Below are 17,996 nucleotides of genomic sequence, written 5' to 3'. Positions count from 1 at the left end.
CTGGAGCAAAACACCCAAGACTTATGCCAAGGAAGCGACTGCTATTCCTGACCACCACCGAGTAGGCAATCTTACCTCAGCTGCTTCTGCCCCGCAGTGGGATGACCACAGCCCTGCCCTCCTGTGAAAGCTGGCTCTGTTCTATGTGGTTTCCCCTGCCCTGCCCTTCCCAGGCTTGTGTACAGTGCTAAAGAAAACAAATGACCCCATCTCCTGTTCATGACCACACTCTACATGTCAGGTTGAAATAGGAAGTCTTAGCTTGTATCTTGTCTGGGCAACCGGAACTATCTGTCCTCGGTATACACACCCCTTTGAGACCGTAGAGCAAGCCTAGTTCCTGCTTCCAATGGAAAACTAGTTATTGGATTCAGCGAATATCAGAACCTTAAGCTTGTTGATGAATTCTAGGTAGTATCAGCAAGTATTCCAGAAGCCGTGTCTGTCTGTGGGCTTATTGGCGTAGTGAGAAAACGTGGAAAAACCTGATCAATTTTCAGAAGAGATCTCTTACAGAGACTCACATTTAGAAATAAAATTTAAATTATTGGAAATGTGTAGTTCTCTCTGTGGCCCTGAGCAGTTCCGGCATTTCCCCAGGAACTATTGTGAAGACAGCTCAGAGGGCTGTGATTTTATTTGGCCGCTGTTTGAGCCACACTGCTGTGGGCTGTTTAAGACTTGAAGTGAGCTAGCCGGGCGGTGGTGGCACACGCCTTTAATCCCAGCACTCGGAGGCAGAGGCAGGCGGATCTCTGTGAGTTCGAGGCCAGCCTGGTCTACAGAGTGAGTTCCAGGAAAGGAGCAAAGCTGCACAGAAACCCTGGCTCGAAAAACCAAAAAAAAAAAGACTTGAAGTGTGCCATGGTCAGTTCTGATAATCATACTCTCCTTTTCAAAGGAGAGTGGTTTAATTCTATTTGAGAAAAAGGGAAAATCAAAAAGCAAATAAAGACATTCCAGGAGAGTTCTCTCTGACCTTTGCTCTGCTGCATTATGTGTGTAGATTCCTACAGTCTGAAATCACCAAGTTTTAACTTATGTAAATGATTGTTTTTACTTGTCCTATTTCCCACCTCACATTCACTTCCGGAGAGCAGAAATACCATTTTACACTAAAGATATGAGAGAGACCACAGTCAACTTCAGACAGCACCTTTATCCACTTCATTTGTTATATAAAAAGACCCACTATTGTCGTAAACTAGTTGGAATAGGAACATGGGTGTCCCTGAGAGTCTATTTTCAGTGTTGGTCACTGTCAGGTGATCACTCATTTAAGTCCACTCATTCAGAGCATATCAATTGATAGGCAATATGTCAGGCACCTCATTAAGTATTGTGACTAATAAAAAAATGCAACAATACCCTTCTTGCCTCAAGGAATTTATTATCTAGGAAGAACAATAGCACACCACATTGAAACTACTCCCCCAAATGGGTTACTCCTCCACCATGAAAACAGCCACTAAGTTCTTGGGCATATTTACCAATGACATGGAAGTTTGGCACACACACTTGGGTAGAGTAAAGCATGTTACACAGTGTATCAGGACCCTCTCTGAAAGTCATCAGCCTTCGTCTGTTCCCTAAGATACCATGACAGCCACTGTGGGCACACAGTTAGAAAGCCAGCAGCTCTTTACACAGCCTCATTGGGTATGCCTTCCAGGTCACCATACTATGCTATCTTTTGTCACATGATTTACTGACCTCCTATGGGCCACCATAAGGAAAGGGGTGAGGGGGGACTGGAACACATAATGAGTTAAGTTTTCATTTATAAGCCTTTAAACGAGGCCTAGAATCTTCTGAGAACCTGGGGTACACTCGCTAATACCCAGCAGGCAAAAATCCCACGTTGTCAGCAGAACTTTGATGGTATCCAAATACACATGAGTCATCTAATTTCAGCTTTCTGAAGGTGGGGCTTGAGAAACTGGAAAAGAAGCTTCGCTCATGGGGCAGAGTGAGACACCCCCAGCCTGTGGGACAGAGGGCTCATTAGTGACTCTTCCAGTTTGCAGTTACAGAGACCACCGTCGGTGAATCTGCTGCAGTCCCGTGGAGGATTTCCTCTTGCTTCTCTGTCTTCTGATGCTGTGGGAAACAGGCTCCTTCTGTGAATCCTGCAGTCTCAGACAGATCAAAGATCTCCAGAGGTGGAGGTGCTGGACAGTTTCATTGCTCCAGGCTGATTATTCATTCACTGGAGATTCCACCCAGGGAAGTTGCAGAGCCGGTTTGCTGGCTGCCTGGTGGAGACTTTTAAAGGGACATCGCTCCATTTCATAAAAGAGAATTTTATGAAAACAGTGCTTGAAGAGGCAGTGAACAGATAAGCTACTCTATAGTGAAGTGGACCAGACTTCTGATTGTCATCCTTGAGGAATGAAAGGATGGACAAGACATCGCTTTTCATCAAACAGCTGGTTCCAAGGGTAGATTTCAATGCTCTTACAGGTGGTGTTTTTAAGCTGTGAGTGGCTGGAGATAAGTTGGAAATATGCCAGGTATTACTGTGGGAAAATCATGATAAAACATTACTCAATGAAGCCCAGTTTAGAGACTACACATGTGTGTACACACACACACCATGAACAACCGTGATTCTAACGCCCAAAGGGCAGTGTGTACTTGATTCCTTGCTTATTATTATTTTTTCTTCAGTGAAATTTGCTTAGACAAAAATAAAAGTTAAGAAAGGAATTCTTTTTTGTTTTGTTTTTTTGAGACAGGTTTTTTTTCTCTGTGTAGCTTTGGAGCCTGTCCTGGAACTCGCTCTGTAGACCAGACTGGATTCGAACTCAAAGAGATCCTCCTGCCTCTGCCTCCTGAGTGCTAGGATTAAAGGCATGTGCCACCACTGCTTGGCAAGAAAGGAATTCTTTTACAACTGTCCTTTTAACTTGAATTCCTGGATCCTTGATTTGGGAGAGATTCAGTGTTGTCCATCTGTCTTCTTCCTGGATCTTAATGGGAGAGTTGAAAATGTTATTTTAAAGATGGTGAAATTATGGTCTGATTCAGTGTGCCTACCCAACTACATGGGAGGCCAAGGCAAGAGGATCACTTGAGACCAGGAATTAAAAAGCAGATTGGCCAACAAAGCAAGACCTCCTCCTCAACAAACCACCAACTTGTTAATAATTAATTCTTTGGTCTGATTTGAAGACACTTGGTTTAGCCACTTACAGGCAGAATAGCATGGGATGCTTCCTCTATAAGTCTCCATAGTCCAAGCTCTCTCTCTCTCTCTCTCTCTCTCTCTCTCTCTCTCTCTCTGTCTTCCTCTGTGTTCATATATGTTCATGAGTGTGTGTATACATGTGTGCATGCATGTGGAGGCCCCAGACTTCAGCATTAAGTGGCTTCTTCGGTCACTGTTTCACATTATTTTTTTGAGACAGGGTTTCTCACTGAGCCTGGAGCTGAGTGATTCAGCTGACTAACAGGCTACCTAGCCTGCCCCACAGCTTTTTACATGGGTCCTAGAGACCAAACTCACGTCTTCGTGCATGTACACCAAACACTTGACTGGCAACTATCCTCCCAGACCCTAAAACACATGCATTTTATTTCCTTATTTCATTTGTAACAAGAGATCATCATTGGCATAATCATCATCATCATCATCATGCTTGAGAAAGGCGGTTTCCAGTCAGCTGTTAAATGCATTTTTGATTACATTAAAACAAAAACAAAAATGGTTTCTTTTCTTTTTTTTTTTTTGCAATGAGGAGGGTCTGAAGTTGGATTTAGTGTGTGCATATTCTGCTTTTCTGTTGATGACATAGACTTTATAAATCTCTATTCTATCAGATACGTAAAGTCTATAGTAGAATGATTTGTGTGGTCTGATGAGGATTTCAATGCTTTCTATTAAAACACTACAGCAAATGTCATTATTGTGTTCAAATGTGGTCAGATTCAGGAGGAATGATGAATAACATGTGTTCTCACACCATGTCCAGGCACTGCACTTCACATAAAAATCAACCCATTTAGTTGTCACAAGAAATCTGAGTTGTAGTTCTGTCCATGTCCATAGATGAAGAAATAATGATGTGGAGAAACTTCCTAGTTAGCACTAGGTGGGGCAAAAAATGACCACATTCAAAACTTGGGTCTGTCAGATTGTTCTAACAGTTCCCAATGTGCTTGTCTATTAATATTTTTATTACAGTCATCCACATACTGTTATTCAGAGTTTTTTTTTTACTGAATATAGCATATTAATCTCCCCACAAGAGGAATATTCTGTGGAAAAGGAAGAAGGTGGTCAACTGTAAGTAGGAGAGGGAAGGACAGATATGAGACACCATGACTGTGCATTCTAAAGGGAGGACAGAGTGTCCTATAAGAGCCACCTGGCGATGTTACGACTTGTGTGGCCTTGCCCTTCTGCTTATTATTTTCTTTGTTGTCTTTACAGAAAGACTCTTCCAGAGCTTGAAATCAATTAACTACCGCCCATTGCGGCATTTGACCCTCCTCTGTTGTAAAGGGATCTAGAGATTTCATGGAATCATACAATTTTTCTGTTCATCTGAAACATATGATTCCATAGACTTTATTTTATCAATAAGTGATGATCTTTCCTCCTTATAAATTATCTGAATGGCATTAAGATTGTCTGAAGAGTTATTGTTTTATCCGTTAAGTATTCATATTTATTATCCATAGAATTAAATCTGGTTGTCCAGTTATTATTAATGGACTGAAGTTCTTGTGGTCAGTTAGCAGATTCCATAGAAAGAATCCATCTATTTAAGTCATTATTACCAGTCTGTAAAGCCTGAAATTTTGGTGGCAAATTACCAGATTCTAGAAAGAATCCATTTAAGTTCTCATTGCCAGTTTGCTAAGCCTGAAGTTCTTGTGGCATATTTGCAGATTCCATGGAAAGGATCCTTCTATTTAAGTCTTCATTACAACCTTATAAGGCCTATAACAGTCCCATTAATGTCTCATTTTTGCTGTTATTATTAAGCCAATTTTTCAATAATATGATGTGAATCACTATGCTAATAGCCATTATAGTGAGCATTGTATACATCCCAGGAAGGTCATATACGTCCTGTAAAATTTCATTCATAGCACAAACAAAAAAGTTTTTAAATTCCTGAGATGTGATATTGTCAGCCATTTTTTAAAGAAATATTCAAAATTTGTAAAGAAAATTTTTATTGATTTATTTATTAATCAGCTTAAGGTGTAAAATTATCAAGTAATTTTACCTTAGATGAAATCTTTGAGAGCTGGTGTCCTGGTTCTCATGACTGTTGGATGTGTTTCATTTTGCAGAATTTGGAAAATTAAAATATGTATACTATATTATTGACACTTATTCAGGTTTTCAATGGGCAACTCCTGTGAATTCTGAAAAGGCTGATTCTGTAATTATACACCTATTGGAAGTTATGGCCATCATAGGAATACCTGTATAAATTAAGACTGACGATGCTCCAGCATATGTCTCAAATAAAATGAGACAGTTTTTTGCTTATTACAATATAAAGCATGTTACAAGTATACCACACAATTCCACAGGCCAAGCAGTCATAGAAAAGATCTAATCAAACTTTAAAGGATATGCTGAATAAACAGAAAGAGGTAACAATGATCCCTAGAAATAGATTGCATAGTGTTTTATTAACCTTGAATTTTCTCAATGCTGATGAGAAAGGGACAAAGCTGTGGAAAGACATTGGACAACAGAAAAATTCCTGAGCTAAACCAACCGGTTTACTTCAAAGATGTATTGACCTCAGAATAGAAACTGGGATATGTACTACATTGGGAAAGGGGTTTTGCTTTTATTTCTTCAGGAGAAGAAAAGCTATGATACCAACAAAATTAATAAAAATTTAATTCAAACAGGAGAAACCTTGATGAGGAGAAATAATATCTCATCCACCAATATGACATCTTTAAAAGTTGTAAGAAAAACTCATCAAACAAGGGTCAGGGCAGGGTTCTGCTTTTTGTCTTTACAAGATAATAGAAGTTCCCATCTTTCATAAATCATAAATCCTTGGACACCTAGACATCTACAGCAGAAAAGAAAGACCCATTGGTACCAACATACACTACAGGGTAATATCTCACTGCCTAACATCATTATCTCTCTAACTCTAGAATAGTTGTGGTCCCAACTCAATTATAAATCAAGCTGGCTTTGGAGTTGGAATGTGACTCTCTCCCTCTTTAAATCCAAGTATATCAGAAGAGCCAACTGGTGTGAGACAGAAGAAAACCAGTAATCCAGGGATTATGGTGTCAAGATTCTATTTATTTCCATGCTTGTCCTTGTTTTTGGAGAGTCCTTTTTCTATCCAGAATAAATCCAAACTTTCCATTCTGATATTAATAATGTTAAAGTTTTCCACAGTAAAAAATAAGTCTTTCCAATAACTATCTCTGGTCTCCAGAAGGAAGATGGGGCCCCACACAATGACTCTACCCAGTCCAGAATGAGGCTATTGCACCCATGATCATTACTCAATGATTTACCTTGGACTGAAAACTCTCCAGTACAGTTCCAAGAAGAGGTGGTCCATCATACTACACTTCTAGCCAGAATCTTAGACAACCCTACCCATTACTCTGAGACTGGCTAGAGATTTTACAGCTAGTCCTATTGAGACCTAACTATATGAACTTCCTTACAGGACCCCACAGAGATACTGTCACCCCCTAAACAGCAGGAAGTAATTCTAAAAAATCAATGCCCCTCTCTCAAAGGTTTCATTTTTCTCTGGGTTATGGATAATTGTTATAGGGTTGGGGGTAGGACAATAAAAATTAGACTCAGTATTTTCCTTAAGAAAAGAAAAAGGGGAATGAATATAGGATATTAAGGTATAGGATATTAAGGTAGATTATTGTGTATACTAGTAAACTAATTTGGCAAAATATCAGCCTCAGATAATTTACACTGTTATGGATTCTTTTTTTTTTTTTTTTTTTTTTCCAAGACAGGGTTTCTCTGTGTAGCTTTGCGCCTTTCCTGGAACTCGCTTTGGAGACCAGGCTGGCCTCGAACTCACAGAGATCTGCCTGGCTCTGCCTCCCGCTGTTATGGATTCTTGTATATTGATACAAATGTAAACTATTTTATATTGCTATTTAAGATAATTTGTATAGTGATACAAATACAAAATTATATTTGTTGTATTGTACATATATTTCTACTCCTATTTGAAATATCTTATATATTGATAAAAATGTAAAATTAGATTTGTCATGCTGTATGTATGTTCTATCTCTGTTTAGGATATTTTATATGTTGATACATATTAAGGATTGTTGTCATATTGCATAATGCACTGTACATTTCTACCTCTGTTTAAGATATTTTATATATTGTCACAATTTTGAGATTATCTGCTCACAGACTGTTTACTTTGTTATTTAGGTAGATAAGACTTACAGATTTATAGTCATCCATGCTTATCATTTCTATAGTAATGTTAGTTAGGATGTCCAGATTTATAGATATATAGGTCGGATGGACAGATCATCTTCAAACACTTCATAGACCTAGAATATATGGCATTTAAATGTTTTGATAACATAGAATTCTGTTGACATAAGACATGATTGCTCCTGGCAATGCCAATCTGATCCCAAGAGAATGTTAGGCTTCTAAGACACTCTGTTTGAAAGTTTGTCTTCTTCTTGGCACAAAATGGCCTGCTGTGCAAAGAACTGCCCTTGCCTTGACTGCTGACAGTACTAATACTGTCCTTTCTGGACAAGCAGGACACAAGGAAAAGTGACTACTGAACTCTGCCAAGACAGGGTAAGATGGTCTTTCAAAATTCCTGCTTCTGAAAATGGTCTGTTAGATATTCTAGACCTGTAGCCAAATTGGATTCCCCAAATGGTGCGAAGAAACTTCAGGTGATTGTCCAGGCTGCCAGCTGTCTCTGTCTATTCTCGCAAGGTTTTTGAAAATTGCTTGTGTGTGTTTCCTGTTTTCTCAGGTATTATTATATTCCTTCTCAGTTCTTTGATGGGGTTGAAGACTAATACATACAGTTATAATCTTCTTGTATCTTAGCTAGAACATATTAAATACTACATTCAGACTCTTCAGGATAGGACAGCTTTTGGAATAATATCTGTCACTTGCCATTTACCTATGTTCTGAAAAATCTCTGGATTTTAGTATGTGTTTCTAGTTTGATGCTGTTCTTGTTGGTTGTAGTTCCATTTTTATTTATGTCATTATTCTTTATTTCTCCTAGACAATACTTGATAATCATTCCTACTGTATATAGTTTTGTGTGGGTTAGAACTTTCTCATTTAGACAAAAGGGGGAGATGTAGTGGATAGGTGTTCTAGCTATGACGTTGAAGCACCACCCCTAGTGAGCTAGCAGGTAACTGTTACACCTGCCTATGACCTTGAAGTCCATGCCCCTGGGGCATGGCTGCTTGGGACCCTTAAGACCTGGGATGCATGTACATGTGCTCTCTTCTCTCCCTTGTGAGACTTGGATGCTGGGATGATCTCAGGACGAAGAACAGTGTGGGACTGTGCCTCACCCTTCCAGGACACTGCAACAATTCCTCTGCTCTGTCTAGTGAGTTTTCCTTACCTAATAAATTCCTTTGTCCTTAAAGCAGCCTCCATGGATTTCTCACATTATCTGACACCCAACATGGGACACCAAAATGTAGCTGGAAGTTTTTCTGTGTCCCGCGCAACCCTGAGGTCCTGCAGCTGCTTATAAAATAATCACTCAGAGGCTTATATTAATAACCAACTGTATGGCCTATGGCAGGCTTCTTGATAGCTAGCTCTTTCATCTTAAATTAACCCATTTCTATTAATCTATGTATCTCCACATGTTCTGTGTCCAAATTACCTGGCTTGGACAGCTTCAGAGAGGAGAGATGTATTTTGGCCTGCAATTTCAAAGTTGGAGTAGAGTGGCTTTGACTATGGTAGCAGGAGCATGAGGTGGAGGTTGTTCACAGAGTGGACTGGGAAGAAGAGAATATATAGAAGGGCCTAGAGGCTGGGTAGAATCTGTAAAAGCCTGCATCTAGGTGCTTGTTTCTACAAGCTAGCTTCCACCCCTTAAGGGCTCCATAGTCTCCCAAGTAGTGTTATTACACTGAAAACACAAGCTTGTGGAGGACATTTCAGATTCAAACCATAACATTCTACCTCTAGCCCCAGAGGACCTCATACTGCAAAATTCATTTGGTTTAATTTCAAGAGGCCCCCAAATTTCATATTGTTCCAAAGTTCAATCAAAGACCCAAGATGAACTCTTAGCTATGAGCCCTTTTAATATCAAAATGAAAGTTGCGTACTTCAAATATAAAACAACACAGAGTAAGCGTTCCAGTTCCAAAAGGGAGGGATGAGTGAACCAAAGAAAGCAAGTCTTAGCTCCTTTAGAGCATGCAGTCAGTCCTGTGTCTCCATGTCTAGTGTCCAGGGCACACAGGCATATAATGTGATTATACAGGCTCCAGTGGGCTTGAGCAATCCCACCCTTGTGGCTCTGCTGCCTGTAGTACACATGCCCTCTCATCCAGGTAGCAACAAACATCTCCTAAAGATTTCTTCAGTGTATGCCTCATGATCCTGGTACCTCCTGTTCAGTGTCTCATGGTAACTTAGGCTTCATCCCTGCAAATCCATACATCAAATAGTTAGGCACTCCCTGCAGGAAATGTGCAGTAAGACATATGGCCTGTCCTCATAAATGCTCCTTAACCATTTGGGTAGAAACATCCATCACTCTGTAATACTTGAACTCTGAAAGCTTGAGAAACTAATACTGTATAGATGCCATCAGGTTCTGCTACTAGCTTGAGAAGCAGTTTGGCAAGCTTGGATCAGAGATGTAGCTGCCTTCTGAGTACCTTGGCAGCTGAATCTGGGGTAGACAAGGAGCCAGCAGAAGGGGCTTTGGTAGGTGATCCTTTTTGAACAGAGCATTCCTACAACACTCTAATTACAAATGAAAATCTTTCAAATGAGTTTTCAGTTCATACTTTGGAGTCTATGATGGTTGGAGTCTTGCCCTCCAAGGATCTTTGCTACTGTGCCAATTCAAATTGTATTTAGTGGTACTTCTATTTAGCAGTACTAGCCTTTTTGACAGTTATGGATTCTTTATCTACAGTTGCCTTGTCCACAACTTTCAATGTGCTGGCACTCTTTTTTTCTCTAAACTAAATGTTCTGCACGTATTTCTCCTCTACTCTTTGAAATGGATTCTCACTGTAAATCTGCCATAGCCTATAAGTTGTGCTTATTTAAATTTTACTTTGTCAAATAAATTATTTTACTACTTTTGAATTCAACTGCACTCAGATTTTCAGTACATGGTGTTGCTAGAGTTTTCCTGCCTGGCCCACAGTCAGGACAAATCTCTCTCACCTGCCAGTCCCAAGCCGCTCAAACCCGATCAAGTAAACACAGAGACTTATATTGGTTACAAACTGTATGGCCGTGGCAGGCTTCTTGCTAACTGTTCTTACAACTTAAATTAATCCATTTCTATTAATCTATACCTTGCCACATGGCTCGTGGCTTACCGGCATCTTCATATGCTGCTTGTCATCCTGGCGGCTGGCAGTGTCTCTCTGACTCAGCCTTCCACTTCCCAGCTTTATTCTCCTCCTTGTCCTGCCTACACTTCCTGCCTAGCCAATGGCCAATCAGTGTTTTATTTATTGACTAATCAGCAACACATTTGCCAAACAGAACATCCCACAGCACTTCCCCCATTTTTTTTTTTTTCAAAAAGGAAGGTTTTAACCTTAACAAAGTAAAATTACATATAATTTGGGAATTTGGGCGTAGCTTCTCTTACTACTTCCTGCTGGAGGGGGGCGCTGTATCTTATGGGGAAACAAAGAAAATTTTAGGATTATGGAATAGTCCATGAGGCTGTATTGTCTGAGCCAGTTGCCTTCAAACGATTCTGGATGTTGGATCATCTGGGCCATGGTGTCATCGGAGACCTTTCAGGGGGTCTTGGCTGGTCAAACCTGATGTATCTTAATCTTGAACAAATCCATAGCCTCTGGCTTTCTGTGGAAACAAAAGAGACTCTTTTCCAAAGCAGCATATCCTTATATCCAAATTTTGAAGTCAAGGTATCTTTAAAATATACATTTTGGCATAACTCAACAGCTTTTACAATCAAATGTTTTTCTGCAGTTAAAAATCCCAAAGACAACACAATCCAGATTCTCTGTGTAATATTCATCTTTACGTGGCTTATTTTTTATATTAATTTTACTGTCTCTTTAAAGACTTTATTTTTTAAAACTATGTATTTGTTTATATAACTGTATATATCACCTTTTTTGTCTCTTTCAAGCCTACGTATATTTTACACACATTGTAAACTATTACATCTGAATCTGTCTTATTGTGAATCTATTGCTTTAAACTGCAGCAGCTGTGGCTGCTGGCTCCGCCCACCTCAGCTTCCCAACATGGCTACCACCAGCTCTGGGAGCTATCGTGGGTCTTTGCTTTTATCCAAGCAGTGTGTAGTCCAGAAACTTTTTTTTTTGTTTTATACTGGCAAAGTCTAAATCCACCATGCAGTTTAATGTGCCACTTGCAGAGGCCTCATTCCTGCCATACTGCAGGTCGTGCGCACACGCTAGGAACCCACAAGTAGCTCAAACTGGCAGCTGCCGCTCATTTGAGAGAGACAATTAGGAACTGTTTTTAGCTCCGTTTTAGAATCTTTTCTCAGGTTTTAGGTGGAAACTCTTGCCACCACGTTGGACGCCATTTGTTGCTAGAGTTTTCCTGCCTGGCCCACAGTCAGGACAAATCTCTCTCACCTGCCAGTCCCAAGCCGCTCAAACCCGATCAAGTAAACACAGAGACTTATATTGGTTACAAACTGTATGGCCGTGGCAGGCTTCTTGCTAACTGTTCTTACAACTTAAATTAATCCATTTCTATTAATCTATACCTTGCCACATGGCTCGTGGCTTACCGGCATCTTCATATGCTGCTTGTCATCCTGGCGGCTGGCAGTGTCTCTCTGACTCAGCCTTCCACTTCCCAGCTTTATTCTCCTCCTTGTCCCGCCTACACTTCCTTCCTAGCCAATGGCCAATCAGTGTTTTATTTATTGACTAATCAGCAACACATTTGCCAAACAGAACATCCCACAGCAACATGGGCTAAACACAGACAGGTTCTTTGCGAGAACACAGTGTGATTGGTCTTTAGCTTAAGTCTCCAAAGAGTCAGTTCCCACCTGAGACTTGATGGCCACTGTCTTCCATTACTGCTCTGGTGGTAGAACAATTATAGCACAATTTCAACCTTGTCCACCTTCTTCCCACAAAGCAGCTCCAAAGACCCAAGAATCACATGACCACATTTAGTTATAGAAATGACCACATGACTCCTGGCATTAATTTTCTGTGTTTGTTAGTTTCATATTGTGTGAGAAAGCTACTTGATACAGACAATTTGAGAGAAAGATTTTTTTTTTTTGTCTCACAGTTTCAGAAAGTTTTAGTTCACTGTTCAAGAATCCATGGAGGTGGAACAGGATGTGGAAAAGGATGAGGTGAAGAAGGATCAGAAGGTGGAGGATCGGGGGGTGGAAGCTCCTTGCATCATATTGTAGCTGAAGAGGAAGCAGAGAGTGTGCAGCAGGCACTAGGAGCTAGGTTTGACCTTCAATGTCTTTACCCTTAGTGACCTTCTTCTATCAGCTTGGTCCCATTTCCTAAAATTGTGCCACCAGTGTGGGGATGAGCACTCGAGTCACGAGCCTGTGTGGGGCATCTCGTAGTCTACCTGTAACTGCACCTGTTGTGTTTGTGTTTGCGTTGGGTTAAGGAGGGCAGCTGGGGGAGGTAGAAGAAAGGAGACATTGAGGGGAAGACAGGATGGGAAAGCTAGTCTTCGGGAATTTGAGCTTACTTGTTTTTTTAAAGATTTATTTATTTATTATGTATACAAAGTTCTGTCTGCATATTTGCCTGCACACCAGAAGAGGGCATCAGATTTAATTATAGATGGTTATAAGCCACCATGTGGGTGCCAGGAATTGAACTCAGGACCTCTGGAACAGCAGCCAGTGCTCTTAACCTCTGAGCCATCTCTCCAGCCCCAGCTTAATTGTTTTTAATAACATGAAATGGAATGATGCATCTTCAAACAGTAAAGGGGTGCTGAAAGCATCTGTGATGGCTGGAATGAGAAATCTCCCCCTAAGCATGTGTGTTTGAGTAATTGATTGCCAGCAGGTGATGCTTTGGGGGAGGATGTGGTACCCTTAGGAGGTGGAGCCTTGCTGGAGGAAGTGGGTCACTCAGAACAGGATTTGGGAGTTCGTAGCCTTACTCCACTTCCAGTTCACCCTTTACCTTCTACTCCAGCCACCTGCTGCCATACCTCCACCACCATTACAGATGCTCCCTCTGGAACTGTGAGTCTAAATAAACTCTCTTTTTTTAGTTGCTTTTGGACTTTTGGAGTTACTTGTAGGCTGGACAGTAGTGGCATACTCCCTTAATCCCGGCACTCAGGGGGCAGAGGCAAGAGGTCTCTGTGAGTTCAAGGCCAGCCTGAACTAAAAAGTTAGTTCCAGGACATCCAGGGCTGCACAGAGAAACCCTGTCTCAAAAAACCAAAAAACAAAACAAAACAAAACAAAAACAAAAACCATCTTTGTTTTTACTTTTTGACATTTTCATGCTTGCAAGAGAATATGAATGACAATTAAGAAGAATATGGTTGAACAGAACTGTTAGGATTGGGGAAAGGAGAGGAATTTTTTCTACATGGAGTCAAGGACTCATGCAGAACCATCTCTTGCACAGTGGTACCTCAAGTGTTGGAAGTTGGAAAGCAGACACATACTTCCATTCAGCAGGTGAAACACAGAGCCTGAGTTTCTGCAGCGTATGTCTGTTGCTAAAAAGGAGTCATAAGAGCCTCTTACTTCCTCTGAACAAATAATCATAGAAGCAACAGAAGAAGATTTACACCAAATGTTAAATGGCTAGACTTCTCTTCTTAGACCGCCAGGCTGTAGCTTTACTCCAAAGTAAAACATGAGTCCAGAGTGGATGAACTTGCCTGAAATGACTTCAAGTACCTTACTAATGTAGGCAGTCCGATACTACACCTGTCACTGCGGTCAGGATTTTATCAAATTCATGTGGTCACTGTGAAGACTGAAGAGGTGAATCCTGTGATGTGATTGGTTTAGCACTTTGCATATAAACTCTCTGTCACTCCTTTCCCCCCAACAATGGATTCCAATGTTCCAACTAGTCTTCAGTCCTCATCATAGTTACGGTTTAAGATTACTTCAGGATTCCCACTTCCACTCAGTTTCTGTATTCATTAAACCACTTTTCTCATCGTTGTGACCAAATGTCTGACAAAGAAACTACAGGGAGGAAGGGTCCATTTTCACCCACAATTGGAGGTGGATCTGTGGCAGTGGGAGTGTGTGGCAGCTGCTATATCATATTTCACTGAAATGTTACATGACTGAAAGTGTAACAGGATAAAAACTAAGAAGGGCGATGGACCCCAGTGCCTGCCTCCCAAGGATCCAGCTAGGTCCCATCTCCCGAAGAGTCCACAATTTCTACAAGCAGCATCACCAGCTGGGGCTCAGCTCTTCTGACTCACGAGCCTGTGGGGAACATTTTACATACAAATCATGTCATACAGAGGTTAATCTGAAACTTAGATATGCTCCTAACTCCTAGACTTGATAGGAAAACATGAAGAGATAAGTTTGGAGGTCCTCAGGAAGTCTCCCAGATTGGAACCATTTTTCCATTCCTATATTCTTCTTCCACATACATCGACTCTTCGTTTACTGTCCTGATCTACAAGTCTTTAGGAGATGAGCAATACGGTAGGGGCTGAGGAGATGGTTCAGTAGGTAGGAGCACTTGCTGCTCTTGCAGAAGACCTGGGTTCTGTTCCACAGCACCCACATGGTGTCTCACAACCGCTTGTAATTCCAGTTCTAGGTGATCTGACGTCCTTTTCTGACCTCTGTGGGCTCCTGCACATGATCCACATGAACTCACATAGGTACACACACACATGCACACAAAATAATAAACAGACAGATAAACAAATAAATAAAAAGAGCAGTATTACAAGTATTTCTAGGGAATTTGACTTAAATCCAAGTTTGACCTAAATCCAATCTAAGTGATTAGAGACTAGAAAGTTCTAACACAGGGAAAATTTGCTTCTAGAGAATTAATGCCAACAGGTGTTGCCATTGACATCAATTTAGACTTCTGTTATCAAAACAATATTGTCTTTTGAATAGATAGAAAATGAAAATTAATTCTCATATATTCTTCTAAAATATCCCTTAAAGTCTCCTGGCTAGGAGCCATCTACAGATGGAGTCCTCATGGAAGAGGACCTAAGAGGACCTATTGAAGAGAGGGAGGCGTGGGAAGTCACTGTGCACAGCTGAGGATTTCACAACCCTCATCGCATCTGCGGGCATCAGCACCAGGCCTTGAAAACACTAATGAGCCTGTCTTCTGCCTGCTTAGCCCTTCATACAGCATTTAGAAGTCTGGAACAATTACTGGAATGCAAATTAATAGAATAATTTTATTGCACAGTGCCAAGCGTATTGTCTTAAGTGTCCTCGCCAGTTTGGAACGTAATGTGTTGTTTCTTTTGTGGTCTCTCTGTAGCTGTCATCTGTTATTCACAGATGCTTCATGGCTTAGGCACTCAGGCAATGATCACCTTTCTGCTACTTATGCTGACACGCTACTGACACTAACAGAGATACGTAAAAAGATTGTAAACTCAGGAGTCATCATTAGGTGACCCTGAGTCACAGTACAGTAGTAGAGTTCACTCCTAAAGATTATTGATGACAAATTAAAATAAAAGTAAATAAAGTATTAAGGTAAAAGTAAGTATATTAAAACATACTTATTTTTTATGTATGAATATAAGGTTACATTCTCTGTTAAAAAAATGAGGAGAGCAGACTGGGAGTTTTAGGGCAGTTGGAGAGATAGTATATGCACGCCTGAGTCTACACCAGGGATAGCAAGCATCTTGGTGATAATAATCCCACTATAGGTGTTTTTATCATCCTTTAAAATAACATAACCAAAGTCAGCACGCTGGTGAATGTCTATAAAGGATCAAGTTCAAGCCCAAATTTGTGGTACACAGCAAGACTCTTTCTTAAAGAAAAACAAAATCAAACAAAGCAAAAATACAAGTATTACTCCTTTCTGTTTTTTTTTTCTCACCAACTTAGGTTCAACTAGATGTTGGAATCTTTTTTATTATTCATGGAATGCTTTCTTCAGAGTAAAAGAGAAAAATACTACTTTTAACTTTTTATTAATCTGTACCGATGTCACAGTTTTTGTTTGTTTCTTTTTTTGTTTTTGCCATGGTTGGAGTAGTGAAACCACGAAATCATTCCAGGTTATAAAATAACATGAAAGAGGGACTAGTGGATGGCTCAGCAGGCAAGGGCACTTAGTATCAAGCTTGGTGATGTGAGTTCAGTCCCACATGATGGAAGAGGAGGGTTCTCACAAGTTGTCTTCTGACCTCCATCTGTGTGCTGTGGCATACCCATGTATTCTCCCTGGCACACACACTCTAAAGAAATATAAACAAAGTCTAAAATAATGAAAGATTAAAATGCTTTATTAAATGTAGAAATGATTAAAATGCATATATATATATAATTAAAAAAGAATAAGTCGAAAACTTGAGGGGGAATTGAAACACAGGAGCTGGAGAGGGAGAGGATATGGGTTAGAAATTAAGTTAATGCAGTAAACATGTAGGAAATTCTCAAGAACAAATTTTCACCACCACCACCACCACCACCACCACCACCACCACCACCACCACCACCACCACCACCATATAATATGGACCAAAAAGAGAAACAGCAAACAATGTGCAACCCAAGGGCTGTGTCTTGGTACGTTCCAATACAGAGCAAGTGTGGCCAATAAGTAAGAGTGGGAAAAGACTTATGAAATAGACAGACTAGATTATTTCTAAGACAATACTCTCTATAAATGGAGGAAAAATAGGGATTTTACATGGAGAGCCTATGCCTAGTCATGTAGGTAAGTCCTTTAAGGGCAGGCATATTTCTAAGTGTACTTAGTTTAAGGTCATAGTTGAAGTAGGAAAAAATGGTGGGCATGTTTTGGACTTGCTTAAGTCAAAGGCATGGACACACATTGGAAAGGATAAGTGGTAGACAAGAACACCTCTGGGTACACTCAGCTTTCACAGTGAAGTTTTTGTCACTATCACACGTTTGTCCCTAGAGGTGACCTACTTGCTTAGTTGCTAACAAATAGAAGACTGGAAAAAAGGCATGGTCATGTGAGATTCTCTAAAGTAATTTCAGCATGAATCACCAGAGGCAGACAACTGCGGAACTTTTTTCAGGAAACAACTATTTATTTTTCTTATTTTAATAATGAGACGACGCTGAACACATTCCCCAAACAACTGACTGTTGTTCTTATATATGTTTATTAACAGCAGCCTGTGATGCTGGAAAGAATGTAGGGTGTATAAAAGCACCTCACTTAAACACTTTATTCTAGGAAATTTTTTTTTTAAATTTTTTATTAGATTGTAAGAATTAGGTCCCAGCCTTTTTCAAACCAAATTTGTCTTTGTTGCTTCTCATTCTGAATTTTCCCTGCCTCCCTGCTAACCATCTCCTATGGCCCTCCTTTCTAGTTTTGTGTCCTATGTGACCTTTGCCCTCCCTGTCCCTTTCTCAACACACCTAGTTTTCCTCTCATTGTTTCCTTTTTTTTTTTCAGTCGACACACACTGGTAGAACCCGGTATTTGCATATGTGCGAACATTCAAAGGATCCCTATATGAGGGAGAACATGGGATTTTTTCCCTTAGACTCAGTCACCTTGCATAATATCATATTTTTTCATTTTCACCACTTTTTCCTGAGAATTTC

Source organism: Peromyscus californicus, unplaced genomic scaffold, assembly GCF_007827085.1.
Source record: "Peromyscus californicus insignis strain IS unplaced genomic scaffold, ASM782708v3 Scaffold_17__1_contigs__length_78620276, whole genome shotgun sequence".
Classification (NCBI taxonomy): domain Eukaryota; kingdom Metazoa; phylum Chordata; class Mammalia; order Rodentia; family Cricetidae; genus Peromyscus; species Peromyscus californicus.
This window is presented reverse-complemented; position numbering follows the sequence as displayed.